General features: G+C 43.4%; 1 protein-coding gene across 1 annotated transcript in view; it reads right to left on the minus strand.

Moving 5' to 3' along the window:
• Positions 1-12,125, minus strand: part of caprin1b (cell cycle associated protein 1b) — a 204,275-nt gene that overhangs the window by 74,271 nt on the left and 117,879 nt on the right. The gene's annotated exons all lie outside the window — the stretch shown is intronic.

Below are 12,125 nucleotides of genomic sequence, written 5' to 3' on the forward strand. Positions count from 1 at the left end.
TTTTTGTAGGGGACATGTCTACTTTGTACAATTAGGATCTCGCTTTTTAGTGCTTCCCACTGGTTTTCCACTGTTTTATCCTCCAGCAGTGCCGTCCAGTCCACCTCAGCCAAGTCCCTTCTCATTTCTGCAAAATTTGCCTTCCCCCAGTTCAAGACTTTTACTCCTGCCTTATCTCTGTCCTTTTCCATGGTAATGCTAAATCCAACTGAATCGTGATCACTGTCCCCGATATGGTCGCCAACTGTCACTTCACCCACTTGCCCTTCTTTGTTCCCCAAGACTAGGTCTAGAATTGCATCTCCTCTCGTTGGGTTTGTCACTAATTGGTTGAAAAAATTTTCCTGGACACACTGCATGAATTTTTCTCCCTCAGTGTCCCTTATATCGTTTGAATCCCAGTTGATATTAGGATAGTTGAAGTCTCCTACTATTATTGCCCTCTTGTTCTTACAAGCAGAAATTTGCCTACATATTTGTTCTTCTATCTCCCTTTCACTATTTGGGAGTCTGTAGAATACTCCCAGTAGTGTGACTACCCTTTTTTTATTTCTAAGCTCAATCCATAAAGCCTCGTTTGTTGACCCATTTAGTATATCATCCCTTCTCACAACTGGAATTGATTCTTTAACCATTAGTGCTACCCCCCTCCTTTTTTATCTCCTACTCTGTCGTGTCTGAAGGCTCTATAACCAGGGATATTTTGCTGCCAGTTTTGTCCTTCCTTTAGCCAGATCTCCGTTATAGCAATGACATCCTGCTGCCATGTGTCTACCTGTGCCCTTAACTCATCTACCTTGTTTGTAATACTCCTTGCATTGAAGTATAAACAGTTTAACCTCGTCAATTTCCCTTGCTGGACACTTTTTAAACTTTGCTTCTCCTGTAACTCCATGTCTATCACAACGTCCCTAGCTAATGTTCTACTTCCATTTCTCTGATCTGAATCTGACCTACCTGATCCTACTCCTGGGATCCCACCCCCCTGCCACACTAGTTTATATACTCCCCAATAGAACTAGCAAAAGCCCCCGCAAGGACACTGGTCCCAGCTCTGCCTGGGTGCAGCCCCTCCGGTTTGTACAAGTCCCACCTTCCCCAGAACCGGTCCCAGTGCCTCAAGAATCTGAATCCCTCCCGGCTACACCATCTCTCCAGCCACATGTTCATTTGGTCTATCCTCTTATTCCTGCTCTCGCTAGCACATAGAACTGGGAGTAATCCTAAGATTACTACATTTGAGGTCCTGCATTTTAATTTATCTCCTAACTTCCTGTACTGAGCTTGCAGGTCCTCATCCCTTAGTTTATCTATGTCGTTGGTACCGATGTGGCTGCTTATCTGCCCTCCTCAGTATGTCCTGCAGCCGCTCCGTGATATCCCGGACCCTGGCACCAGGGAGGCAATATACCATCCTTGATTCACACTTGTGACCACAGAAGCTTCTGTCTGTGTCCCTAACTATTGACTTAGGTCAAAACAGAGTTATATTTTATGATTTTACTACAGGACACTGCTGAAGGAGGCTCACTGTTACATTTTAAGGCTTGATTAGAGGATACATGCTAATTTCCTTGCGGTTTAATTGTGAAGGCAAATGCTGCAGAAATGCTGTAGAGATTAGGTTTAAGGAAGAGGTTTGACACCTGTACTATATTCCTCTTAAAAGCCTGTTGCGTGAAGTAAAATAGCTTTAGGTCTAACTACAGTTCTGTGTCTTAAATTGTGTTCTATTTTTAAAACTTGAAGTGCCCTAAAGAGAAATAGTTACTTTCCATCAAAGTATACAACACATTTTGTGCATTATTGTGGTTTTACTAAATGGTTCTCTAATAGTGTTGTAGTTATGTAGCTTTTGTGACTTTTATTTCTTATGAACATGTAGTAATAGAATATGGTATTTTGTAATGTGTATATTGTTACATTAACTTTAGCATACCAATCATTTTTATGCATTGATTTTATATGTACTGCAGTAATTTAATAATTGCTGTATGTTTAAGCTTGTGTATCTCTTATGCTTTTAGTTACTTGTTTTTAAATAACTTGCTTCAGGCATCAGCAGTCATTAAGTTACATAAAGGCATTTTGAGCTCTCCAGAACACCTAAGTTGTATCAGTTAGGTCTTTTGGGACATGAGCCCTGAAGGAAATCAATCATTAGAAAGCGACACCACACATCCTCAAATCACAAGTAAGCAGACACACAAATTACCTTGTGGTGCCTTGTTAACTTAGTGGAAAAGCTATAAACTTAATAAAATAACAGGGAAAAGATATAAAAAGGAGGATGTTACCACAAGTGACTGACATTTTAGGGGACCAGTTAGGAGTTAATGGGGATATCAGCAAAATGATCATGCACCACTTAAACAATCAGGGACTGATCATGTGTATTTGGGCCAATCAGGACTAAAGGATGCGACTGACCATGCACTGACGTAGTTGCTGGCAAGGGTTAATAAGCAACGCCTTGCAGTGACTAAGTGCACAACACAACATGAAGAAAGAAGATAGGCAGACAGACTTTGGTCAACAGAACAAGAGACAGTGCCACAGTCAACCAGAAGTCGAGAGCTGATGTTCCAGAGTTAACGGACTGATCCACTGCCTTGTTAAGTGTTATAAGTTTGTACTTATGACAACGAACTCAAAAAATTGTGAAATTTGTGACAACATACTTGTACCTGGAGTGGTCTGTAGCTAGTCAGAAACTGCAGGCTCCTTTCAGATAACTTTCCCAACTCATTCTGACATTTGTAATTGAGTTGAATATTATAATTGAGAGTGGAATGAACCCTGGATCTTACAATTCCAGCAATTTCCCCACGACAGATGTTAAGCCAACTGGCCTATAGTTTCCTGCTTTCTGTCTACCTCCTTTCTTGAATAGAGAACTCACATTTGCTATTTTCCAATCTGATGGGACCTTTCCAGAATCTCAGGAATTCTGGAAAATTAGAACCAATGCAACTACAATTGCAGCAGCCACTTCTTTCAGGCCCCTAGCATGAAATCCATCAGCACCTGAGAACCTGTCAGCTTTTAGTTCTAAAAATTTTCTTAGTACCCTTTCCCTGATGATTGTATGTTTTAAATCCCCCCCACCCCCCTTCACCTCCTGGAGGATTCACAATTATTTATGGCATCTTATTTGTATCCTCTACAGTGAAGACAGACACAAAATATCTGTTCAATTCATCTGCCATTTCCTTATTTTCCATTATTAATTCCCCATTTTCACTCTCTACAGGACCAATGCTCACTTTACTTAGTAGTTTCCTTTTTAAATACCTGTAGGTAGAAACTCTTACTGTTATTACATTTCTAGCTAGCTTTCTCTCGTACTCTAATTTCTCCCACCTTTTAGTCATTTTTTGCTGTTCTTTATATTCTGTCCAATCCTTTGAGCTGTAACTCATCTTTGCGGAATTATATGCTTTTTCTTTCAATGTAATACTATCTTCAACTTCTGCAGTTAGCCATGGATCGTGTGTCCTTCCCTTAGGATGGAATGTATCTTTGCTGAGTATTCTGAAATATCTGCTTCAACGTCTGTCACTGTATCTCTACTGACCTACCCCTTAACCTAATTTCCGAATTCACTTTAACCAGCTTTGTCTTCACGCCCTCATAATTGCCCTTTAGCCTTAGATCCATTCCTCTCTCCCTCAAACTGAATGTGAAATTCAAACATATTATGATCACTGCTATATAAGGGTGCCTTGACTATGAGGTCATTAATTAATCCCGTCTCATTGCACAATACCAGATTTGGCATAGCCTGCTGTCTGTTTGGTGCTAATAGCCTGCTCTAAGAAACTATCCTGAAAACACTATGAACTAGTCATCCAGGCTACCTTTGCCAATCTGAAATGTACAAATAGATTGGACATTAAAACCGCCCATGATTATTGCCGTACCCAGGTTCCTTTGTACATCAACATTTCCTAATCTATCGCCATTTGAAGAATACTCTGCCCACCTGTTCTTCCTACTGAGGTGGATAGCTTCACACTTATCCACATTATACTGAATCTGACATGTACTTGCCCGCTCACTCAACTTGTCTAAATCATCATGAAGCCTCTTGACATCCTTCTCACGACTCACGTTCCCAAGTTTCATGTCGTCAGCAAACTTGGAAATATTACATTTGGTTCCCTCATCCATATCATTGATATAGATTGTGAATAGTTGGGGCCCAAACACGGATTCCTGTGATACCCTGCTCATCGCCGCCTGTCACTCCAAAAAAAGAGTAATTCCTTCCTACTCATCGTTTCCTGTCTGCTAACCAATTCTCGATCCATGCCAATATATTATCACCAATCCCATGTGCTTTAATTTTGCACACTAACCTCTTGTGTGGAACTTTATCAAACGCTTTCCGAAAATCCAAATACACCATATCCACTGGTTCTCCCTTATCTATTCTGCTAGATACGTTGTCAAAAAACTCCAGTAGGCTTGTCAAACATGATTTCCCCCCCTCACCGTCCAAGGCCCCAAACACTCCTTTCAGGTGAAGCAGCACTTCACTTGCACCTCCTTTAATTTAGTTTACTGCATTCACTGCTCCCAATGTGGTCTCCTCTACATTGGGGAGGCCAAACGCAGACTGGGTGACCACTTAGTGGAACACCTTCGGTCTGTCCGCAAGCATAACCCAGGCCTTCCTGTCGCTTGCCATTTCAACACACCACCCTGCTCTCATGCCCGTTCTTGGCCTGCTGCAATGTTCCAGTGAAGCCCAATACAAACCAGAGGAACAGCACTTCATCTTCCGATTAGGCACTTAACAGCCTCCCGGATCTGGGTAGGGCCGGAACCAATGCCCTTGAGGGAGTGTTTGCTAGTGTAGTCGGGGGTGGGGGGGGTTTAAACTAGAATGGCAGGGTATAGGAACCTGAGCAGGGAAACAGAGGAGGGGGAAACAAGCATACAAACAAAAGACAGAAAAGTAAGAAGCAAAAATGGAAGGCAGAAAAAATAAGGGCAAAAGAAAAGGGGGTCGTAGTGCAAAATAAGGTTAAGATGCTAACAAGGTTAAAAAGACAAGTCTAAAGGCATTGTATCTTAATGTGCAGAGCATTCGCAATAAGGTAGATGAATTAACAACACAAATAGATATAAACGGTTATGATACTGTTGCAACGACAGAGACATGTCTGCAGAGTGACCAAGGATGGGAACTGAACGTCCAGGGGTATTCAATATTTAGGAAGGACAGACAAATGGGGAAAGGAGGAGGGGTGGCATTGTTAGTAAAGGAGGAGATCAATGCAACAGTGAGGAAGGATATTGGCTCAGAAAATCACAGTGTGGAATCTGTTTACGTGAAGGTAAGAAACACCAAGGGGCAGAAAATGTTAGTGGGGCTGTCTTTAGGCCCCTAAACAGTAACGGAGATGTAGGGGAAGGGATTAAACAGGAAATTAGAGACACATGCAATAAGGGAACATCTGTAATCATGGGTGATTTTAATCTACATATAGATTGGACAAACCAAACTAGCAGTAATACTGTGGAGGAGAGTTTCCTCGTGTGTGTGTGTGTGTGTATGTATGTGATGGTTCTTTAGACCAATATGTTGATGAACCAACTAGACAGCAAGCTATCCTAGATTGGGTATTATGCAATGAGAAAGGATTAATTAACAATCTTGTTGTGCGGGTCCCTTGGGGGACAGCAACCATACAATGATAGAATTGTTCATTAGGATGGAGAGTGAAGAAGCTGAATCTGAAACTAGGGTCTTGAATCTAAAAGGAAACCATGAGGGTATGAGGTGTGAGTTGGCAATGATGGATTGGGGAACCTTACGAAAAGGGTTGACAGTGGATAGGGCCATGGCTAATATTTAAGGAATGTATGCATCAATTACAACAATTATTCATTCCTGTCTGGCACAAAAATAAAACAGGAAAGGTGGCTCAACAATGGCTTACAAAAGAAATTAGGGGTGGTATTAGATCCAAAGAGGAGACATATAAAATTGCCAGAAAAAGCAGCAAGTCTGAGGATTGGGAGCAGTTTGGAATTCAGCAAAAGTGGACAAAAAGATTGATCAAGAAAGGGAAAATGGAGTGTGAGAGCAAGGAACATAAAAACTCACTTTAAAAGCTTCTGTAAATATATGAAAAGAAAAAGATTAGCTAAGACAAATGTAGGTCCCTTACAGTCAGAAATGGGGGGGAATTATAATGGGGAACAAAGAAATGGCAGAAGAATTGAACACATATTTTGGTTCTGCCTTCACTAAAGAGGACACAAGTAATTTCCCAGAAATGTTAGGGAACCAAGGTCTAGTGAGAGGGAGGAATTGTAGAAAATCAGTATTAGTACATGAGGATGTAACTAGTAGAATAGATAAGGGAGAACCGGTGGATGCGGTCTATTTGGATTTCAAGAAGGTTTTTGATAAGGTCCCACGTAAGAGGCTAGAGTGGGCAAAATTAAAGCACATGGGATTGGGGGTGATATACTGGCATGGATTGAGAATTGGTTGACAGACCGGAGACAGAGTGGGAATAAATGGGTCTTTTTCCGTGTGGCAGGCCGTGACTAGTGGTGTACCACAGGGATCAGTGCTTGTGACCCAGCTATTCACAATATATGTAAATTATGAGGGAACCAAATGCAACATTTCCAAGTTTGCTGACAACACAAAACTGGGCTGCGTTGCGTGTTGTGAAGAGGATGCAAGGAAACTTCAGGGCGATTTAGTTGCATGTGGAGGCAAACACATGGCAGATGCACTATAATGTGGATAAATGTGAAGTTATATGCTTCAGTGTGAAAAACAGAAAGGCAGAGTATTATTTAAATGGTGAAATATTCGGAAATGCAGATGTACAAAGGGATCTGGGTGTCCTTGTACACCAGGCAATAGGCAAGTAAATAGGCAGGTGCAGCAAGCAATTAGGAAGGCAAATGATATGTTGACCTTCATTGCAAGAGGATTTGAATTACATAGAAACATAGAAAATAGGAGCAGGCCATTCGGCCCTTTGAGCCTGTGCTACCATTCATTATGATCATGGCTGAACATCCAACTCAATAGCCTGCTCCCGCTTTCTCCCCATATCCTTTGATCCCTTTCGCCCCAAGAGCTACATCTAACTCCTTCTTGAAAACATACAATGTTTTGGCCTCTATTACTTTCTGTGGTAGCGAATTCCACAGGCTTACCGCTCTGGGTGAAGAAATTTCTCCTCATCTCAGTCCTAAATGGTCTACCCCGTATCCTCAGATTGTGACTTCTGGTTCTGGACTCCCCCACCATCAGGAACATCCTTCCTGCATCTACCATGTGTAGTCCTGTTAGAATTTTATTGGTTTCCATGAGATCGCCCCCCTCCTTCTTCTGAACTCCAGCGAATATAATCCTAACCGACTCAATCTCTCCTCATATGTCAGTCCCGCCATCCCAGGAACCAGTCTGGTAAACCTTCGCTGCACTCCCTCTATAGCAAGAACATCCTTCCTCAGATAAGGAGACCAAAACTGCGCACAATATTCCAGGTGTGGTCTCACCAAGGCCCTGCATAATTGCAGTAAGACATCCCTGCTCCTGTACTCGAATCCTTTCGCCATGAAGGCCAACATACCATTTGCCTTCTTTACAACCTGCTGCACCTGCATGCTTACCTTCAGCGATTGGTGTACGAGGACGCCCAGGTCTTGTTGCACATTCCCCTCTCTCAATTTATAGCCATTCAGATAATAATCTGCCTTCCTATTTCTGCTACCAAAGTGGATAACCTCACATTTATCCACATTATATTGCATCTGCCATGCATTTGCTCACTCAATCAGCTTGTCCAAATCACACTGAAGCATCTCTGCATCCGCCTCACAACTCACCCTCACACCCAGCTTTGTCTCATCTGCAAATTTGGAGATATTACATTTAGTTCCCTCATCTAAAACATTAATATATATTGTGAATAGCTGGGGTCCCAGCACCGATCCCTGCGGTACCCCACTAGTCACTGCCTGCCATTAGGAAAAAGACCCGAAACTCTTTGTTTCCTGTCTGCCAACCAGTTTTCTATCCATCTCAATACACTACCCCCAATCCCATGCGCTTTAATTTTACACGCTAACCTCTTACGTGAGACTTTGTTGAAAGCCTTCTGAAAGTCCAAATAAACCTCATCAACTCTACTGGTTACATCCTCGAAAAATTCCAGTATATTTGTCAAGCATGATTTCACTTTTGTAAATCCAATCTGACTCTGTCCAATTCTCCCACTGTTTTCCAAGTGCTCAGCTATTAAATCTTTTATAATGGACTCTAGAATTTTCCCCACTATCGCCATCAGGCTGACTGGTCTATAATTCCCTGTTTTCTCTCTACCTCTCTCTTTAAATAGTGGGGTTACATTAGCGACCCTCCAATCTGTAGGAACTGTTCCAGAGTTCTGAAGTAGAAATAGTTACTGAGTTATACAGGGCCTTGGTGAGACCACGCCTGGAGCATTTTGTGCAGCTTTGGTCTCCCTAAGAAAGGATATACTTGCCATAGAGGGAGTGCAGCAAAGGTTCACTAGGCTGATACCAGGGATGGCAGGACTGTTGTATGAGGAGAGATTCACTAGAGTTTAGAAGAATGAGAGGGGATCTGATTGAAACGTATAAAATTCTACCAGGGCTAGACAGGCTAGATGCAGGGAGGATGTTTCCCCTGGCTGGGGAGTCTAGAACCAGGGGCCACAGTTTCAGGATACGGGGTAGGTCATTTAGGACTGAGATGAGGAAAAACCTCTTCACTCAAAGGGTGGTCAACCTGTGGAATTCTCTACCACAGAAGGCTGTGGAGGCCGGGTCACTGAGTATATTCAAGAAAGAAATTGATAAATTTTGCATATTAGGGGTATCAAAGAGAATGGAGAGAAAGCGGGAGTATGGCATTGAGATAGTGGATCAGCCATGATCATATTGAATGGCGGAGCAGGCTAACAGGGCCGAATAGCTACTCCTGCTCCTAGTTTCTAATTCAGGAGTGTGGTGGAATACTCTCCACTTGCCTGGTTGAGTGTAGCTCCAACAACACTCAAGAAGTTCGACACCATCCAGGTTAAAGCAGTCCACCTGATTGGCACCTCATCTAAAACATTCGCTCCTCCCACCACTGACGCATAGTGGCAGCAGTGTGTACCATATACAAGATGCACTACAGGGGCTCACCAAGGGTGCTTCGACAGCACCTTCCAAACCCATGACCACTAATATCTGGAAGGACAAGGGTGGGAGACACATGGAAACACCACCACCTGGAAGTTCCCTCCAAGCCACTCACCATACTGACTTGGAAATATATGGCCATTCCTTCACTGTTGCTGGGCCAAAATCCTGGAACTCCCTCCCTAACAATACTGCAGTTGTACCTCCACCACATGAGCTACAGCAGTTCAAGGCAGCAGCTCACTGCACCACCCTATCATGGGCAATTAGCGGTGGGCAATAAATGCTGGCTGAGCCAGGGACATCCACATCCCATGAGTGGATTGAAAGGGAAAAAAAAATTGGCTGATAAAACAGGAAACAAAGTCGGGATAAATGGGTCAGTTTCAGGTCGAGGCTTCCAGACGACTGCAGCACAGGAGGCCATTCGGCCCATTGTGTCCACGCCAGTCAACATAGATCTGACTACACAAATCCCATTTTCCAGTGCTTGGTCCATAGCACTGGAGGCTATGGCAACATAAGTGAATATTGAAGTACTTAAATGTTACAAGAGTTTCTGACTCAACCACGCTTTCAGACTCCCGCCACCCTCTGGGCGAAAAAACTTCTCAACTCCCCTCTTAGCCTTCTACCTCTTATCTTAAATCTATGCCCCCCTGATTATGGACCCCTCTACTAATGAAAAAAGTGCCTTCCTATCCATCCTATCTATGCCCCTCATAATTTTATACACCTCTATCAGGTCCCCTCTCAACCTTCGCTGCTCCAAGGAAAACAACCCCAGCCTATCCAATATTTCCTCAAAGATCAGACCCTCCAGCCCAGACAGCATCCTGGTAAATCTCCTCTGCACCCTTTCCAGTGCAATCACATCCTTCCTACAATGTGGTGACCAGAACTGCACGCAGTACCCCAGTTGTGGCCTAACCAGCATTTTATTCAGTTCCAGTATAACCTCCTTGCTCTTGTATTCTATGTCTCAGCTAATAAAGGCAAGTATCCATGTGTCTTCTTAACCACCTTATCTACCTGCCCTGCTACCTTCAGGGATCTATGGATATGTACACCAAGCTCCCTCTGATCTTCAATGCTTTCCAGGGTCTTACCATTCATATAGTGTAATCCCTTGCCTTGTTAGCCCTCCCCAAGTGCATTACCTCACACTTTTCCAGGTTGAATTCCATTTGCCACTGCTCTGCCCACCTTACCAGCCCATTGATATCCTCCTGCAGTTTACAGCTATCCTCCTCACTATTTACCACCTTACCGATTTTCGTGTCATCTGCGAACTTCTTGATCATCCACCCTACATTTAAGTCCAAATCATTTATGTACACCACAAACAGCAAGGGGCCCAGCACCGAGCCCTGCAGAACCCTACTGGAAACAGACTTCCAGTCACAGAAACATCCCTCTACCATCACCCTCTGCTTCCTACCTCTCAGCCAATTTTGAATCCAAAGTGCCACTTTGCCTTGGATCACCATGGGCTCCTACTTTGTTAACCAGTCTGCCATGAGGGACCTTATCAAAAGCCTTGCTAAAGTCCATGTAGACCACATCAAATGCATTACCCTCAACACCACTCCTGATTACCTCCTCAAAAATTTGATCAAATTTGTCAAACATGGCCTTCCCTTAACAAATCCATGCTGACTATCCCTGATTAATCCACATCTCTCCATTTGCAGATATATTCTGCCCTTCAGAATTCTTTCTAGTAACTTCCCCACCACTGAGGTTAGACTGATTGGCCTGTAATTTCCTGGTCTATCCCTTCCTCCCATTTCAATTAATGGGACAACGTTAGCAGTCCTCCAGCTCTCTGGCACCTCACCTGTGGCCAGAGGGGATTAGAAAATTACTGCCAGAGCCCCTGATACCGCTTCCCTTGCCTCCCTCAACAGCCTGGGATACATCTCATCCGGGCCACCGGATTTATCCACTTTTAAGGCCGCTAAACCAACTAGTACCTCCTCTCTCTCTATGTTAATTCCCTCTAATGTTTCACAGTCCTCCACCCTGATGTCTATACCCGCGTCGTCCTTTTCCATTGTGAAGACTGACGCAAAGTATTCATCAAGGACCGCACTCATGTCTTCCGGGTCCATACACACATTACCTCTATGGTCCTTAATTGGCCCTACTCTTTCCCTAGTTATTCTCTTGCTCTTTATATATTTAAAAAACCCTCTTTGGGTTTTCCTTTATTTTACCCACCAATGCTTTCTCATGCACTCTCTTAGCTTTTCTCATTTCCTTTTCAACTTCCCCTCTGCACTTTTTATACTCCTCTGAGGGCTCTGCCATATTGAGTCCTCAGTATCTGCCACAAGCTTCTCTTTTTTTCTTAATCCTGACCTTTATGTCCCTTGACATCCAGGGTTCTCCGGACTTAGCTCCCACTTTGTCTTTATGGGAGCATATTTGCCCTGTACTCTCGTTATTTCCTCCTTGAATGCCTCCCACTGCTCTGACACAATTTTATCTGCAAGTAGCTGCTCCCAGTCCACTTGGGCCAAATCGCATCTCATCTTAATAAAACTAGCCTTTCCCCAATGTAGAACTTTTCTTCCCAGCCCAAACATCCTTTTCCATAACTATCCTAAATCTAACTGAGTTATGGTCACCATCTCCAAAATGTTCCCCTACTGATACACCTTCCACCTGTTCGGGCTCATATCCGAATATCAGGTCCAGCGCTGCCCCCTCCCTTGTTGGGCTTTCTACATACTGGCTAAAAAAGTTCTCCTGGATGCAAGTTAAGAATTTTGCTCCCTCCCTACCTGGGAGGCTGGGTCACTAAGTATATCCAAGGCCGATTTACATGTTATTGATTTACAATGGAGTCAATGGATATTGGGAGTCGGGCGGGGGGGAGGCACATGGGGATAAGGCCACAATCAGATCAGCCATGGTCTTATCGAATA

Source organism: Cetorhinus maximus, chromosome 9 (genome assembly GCF_964194155.1).
Source record: "Cetorhinus maximus chromosome 9, sCetMax3.hap1.1, whole genome shotgun sequence".
In the NCBI taxonomy this organism is placed as follows: Eukaryota; Metazoa; Chordata; class Chondrichthyes; order Lamniformes; family Cetorhinidae; genus Cetorhinus; species Cetorhinus maximus.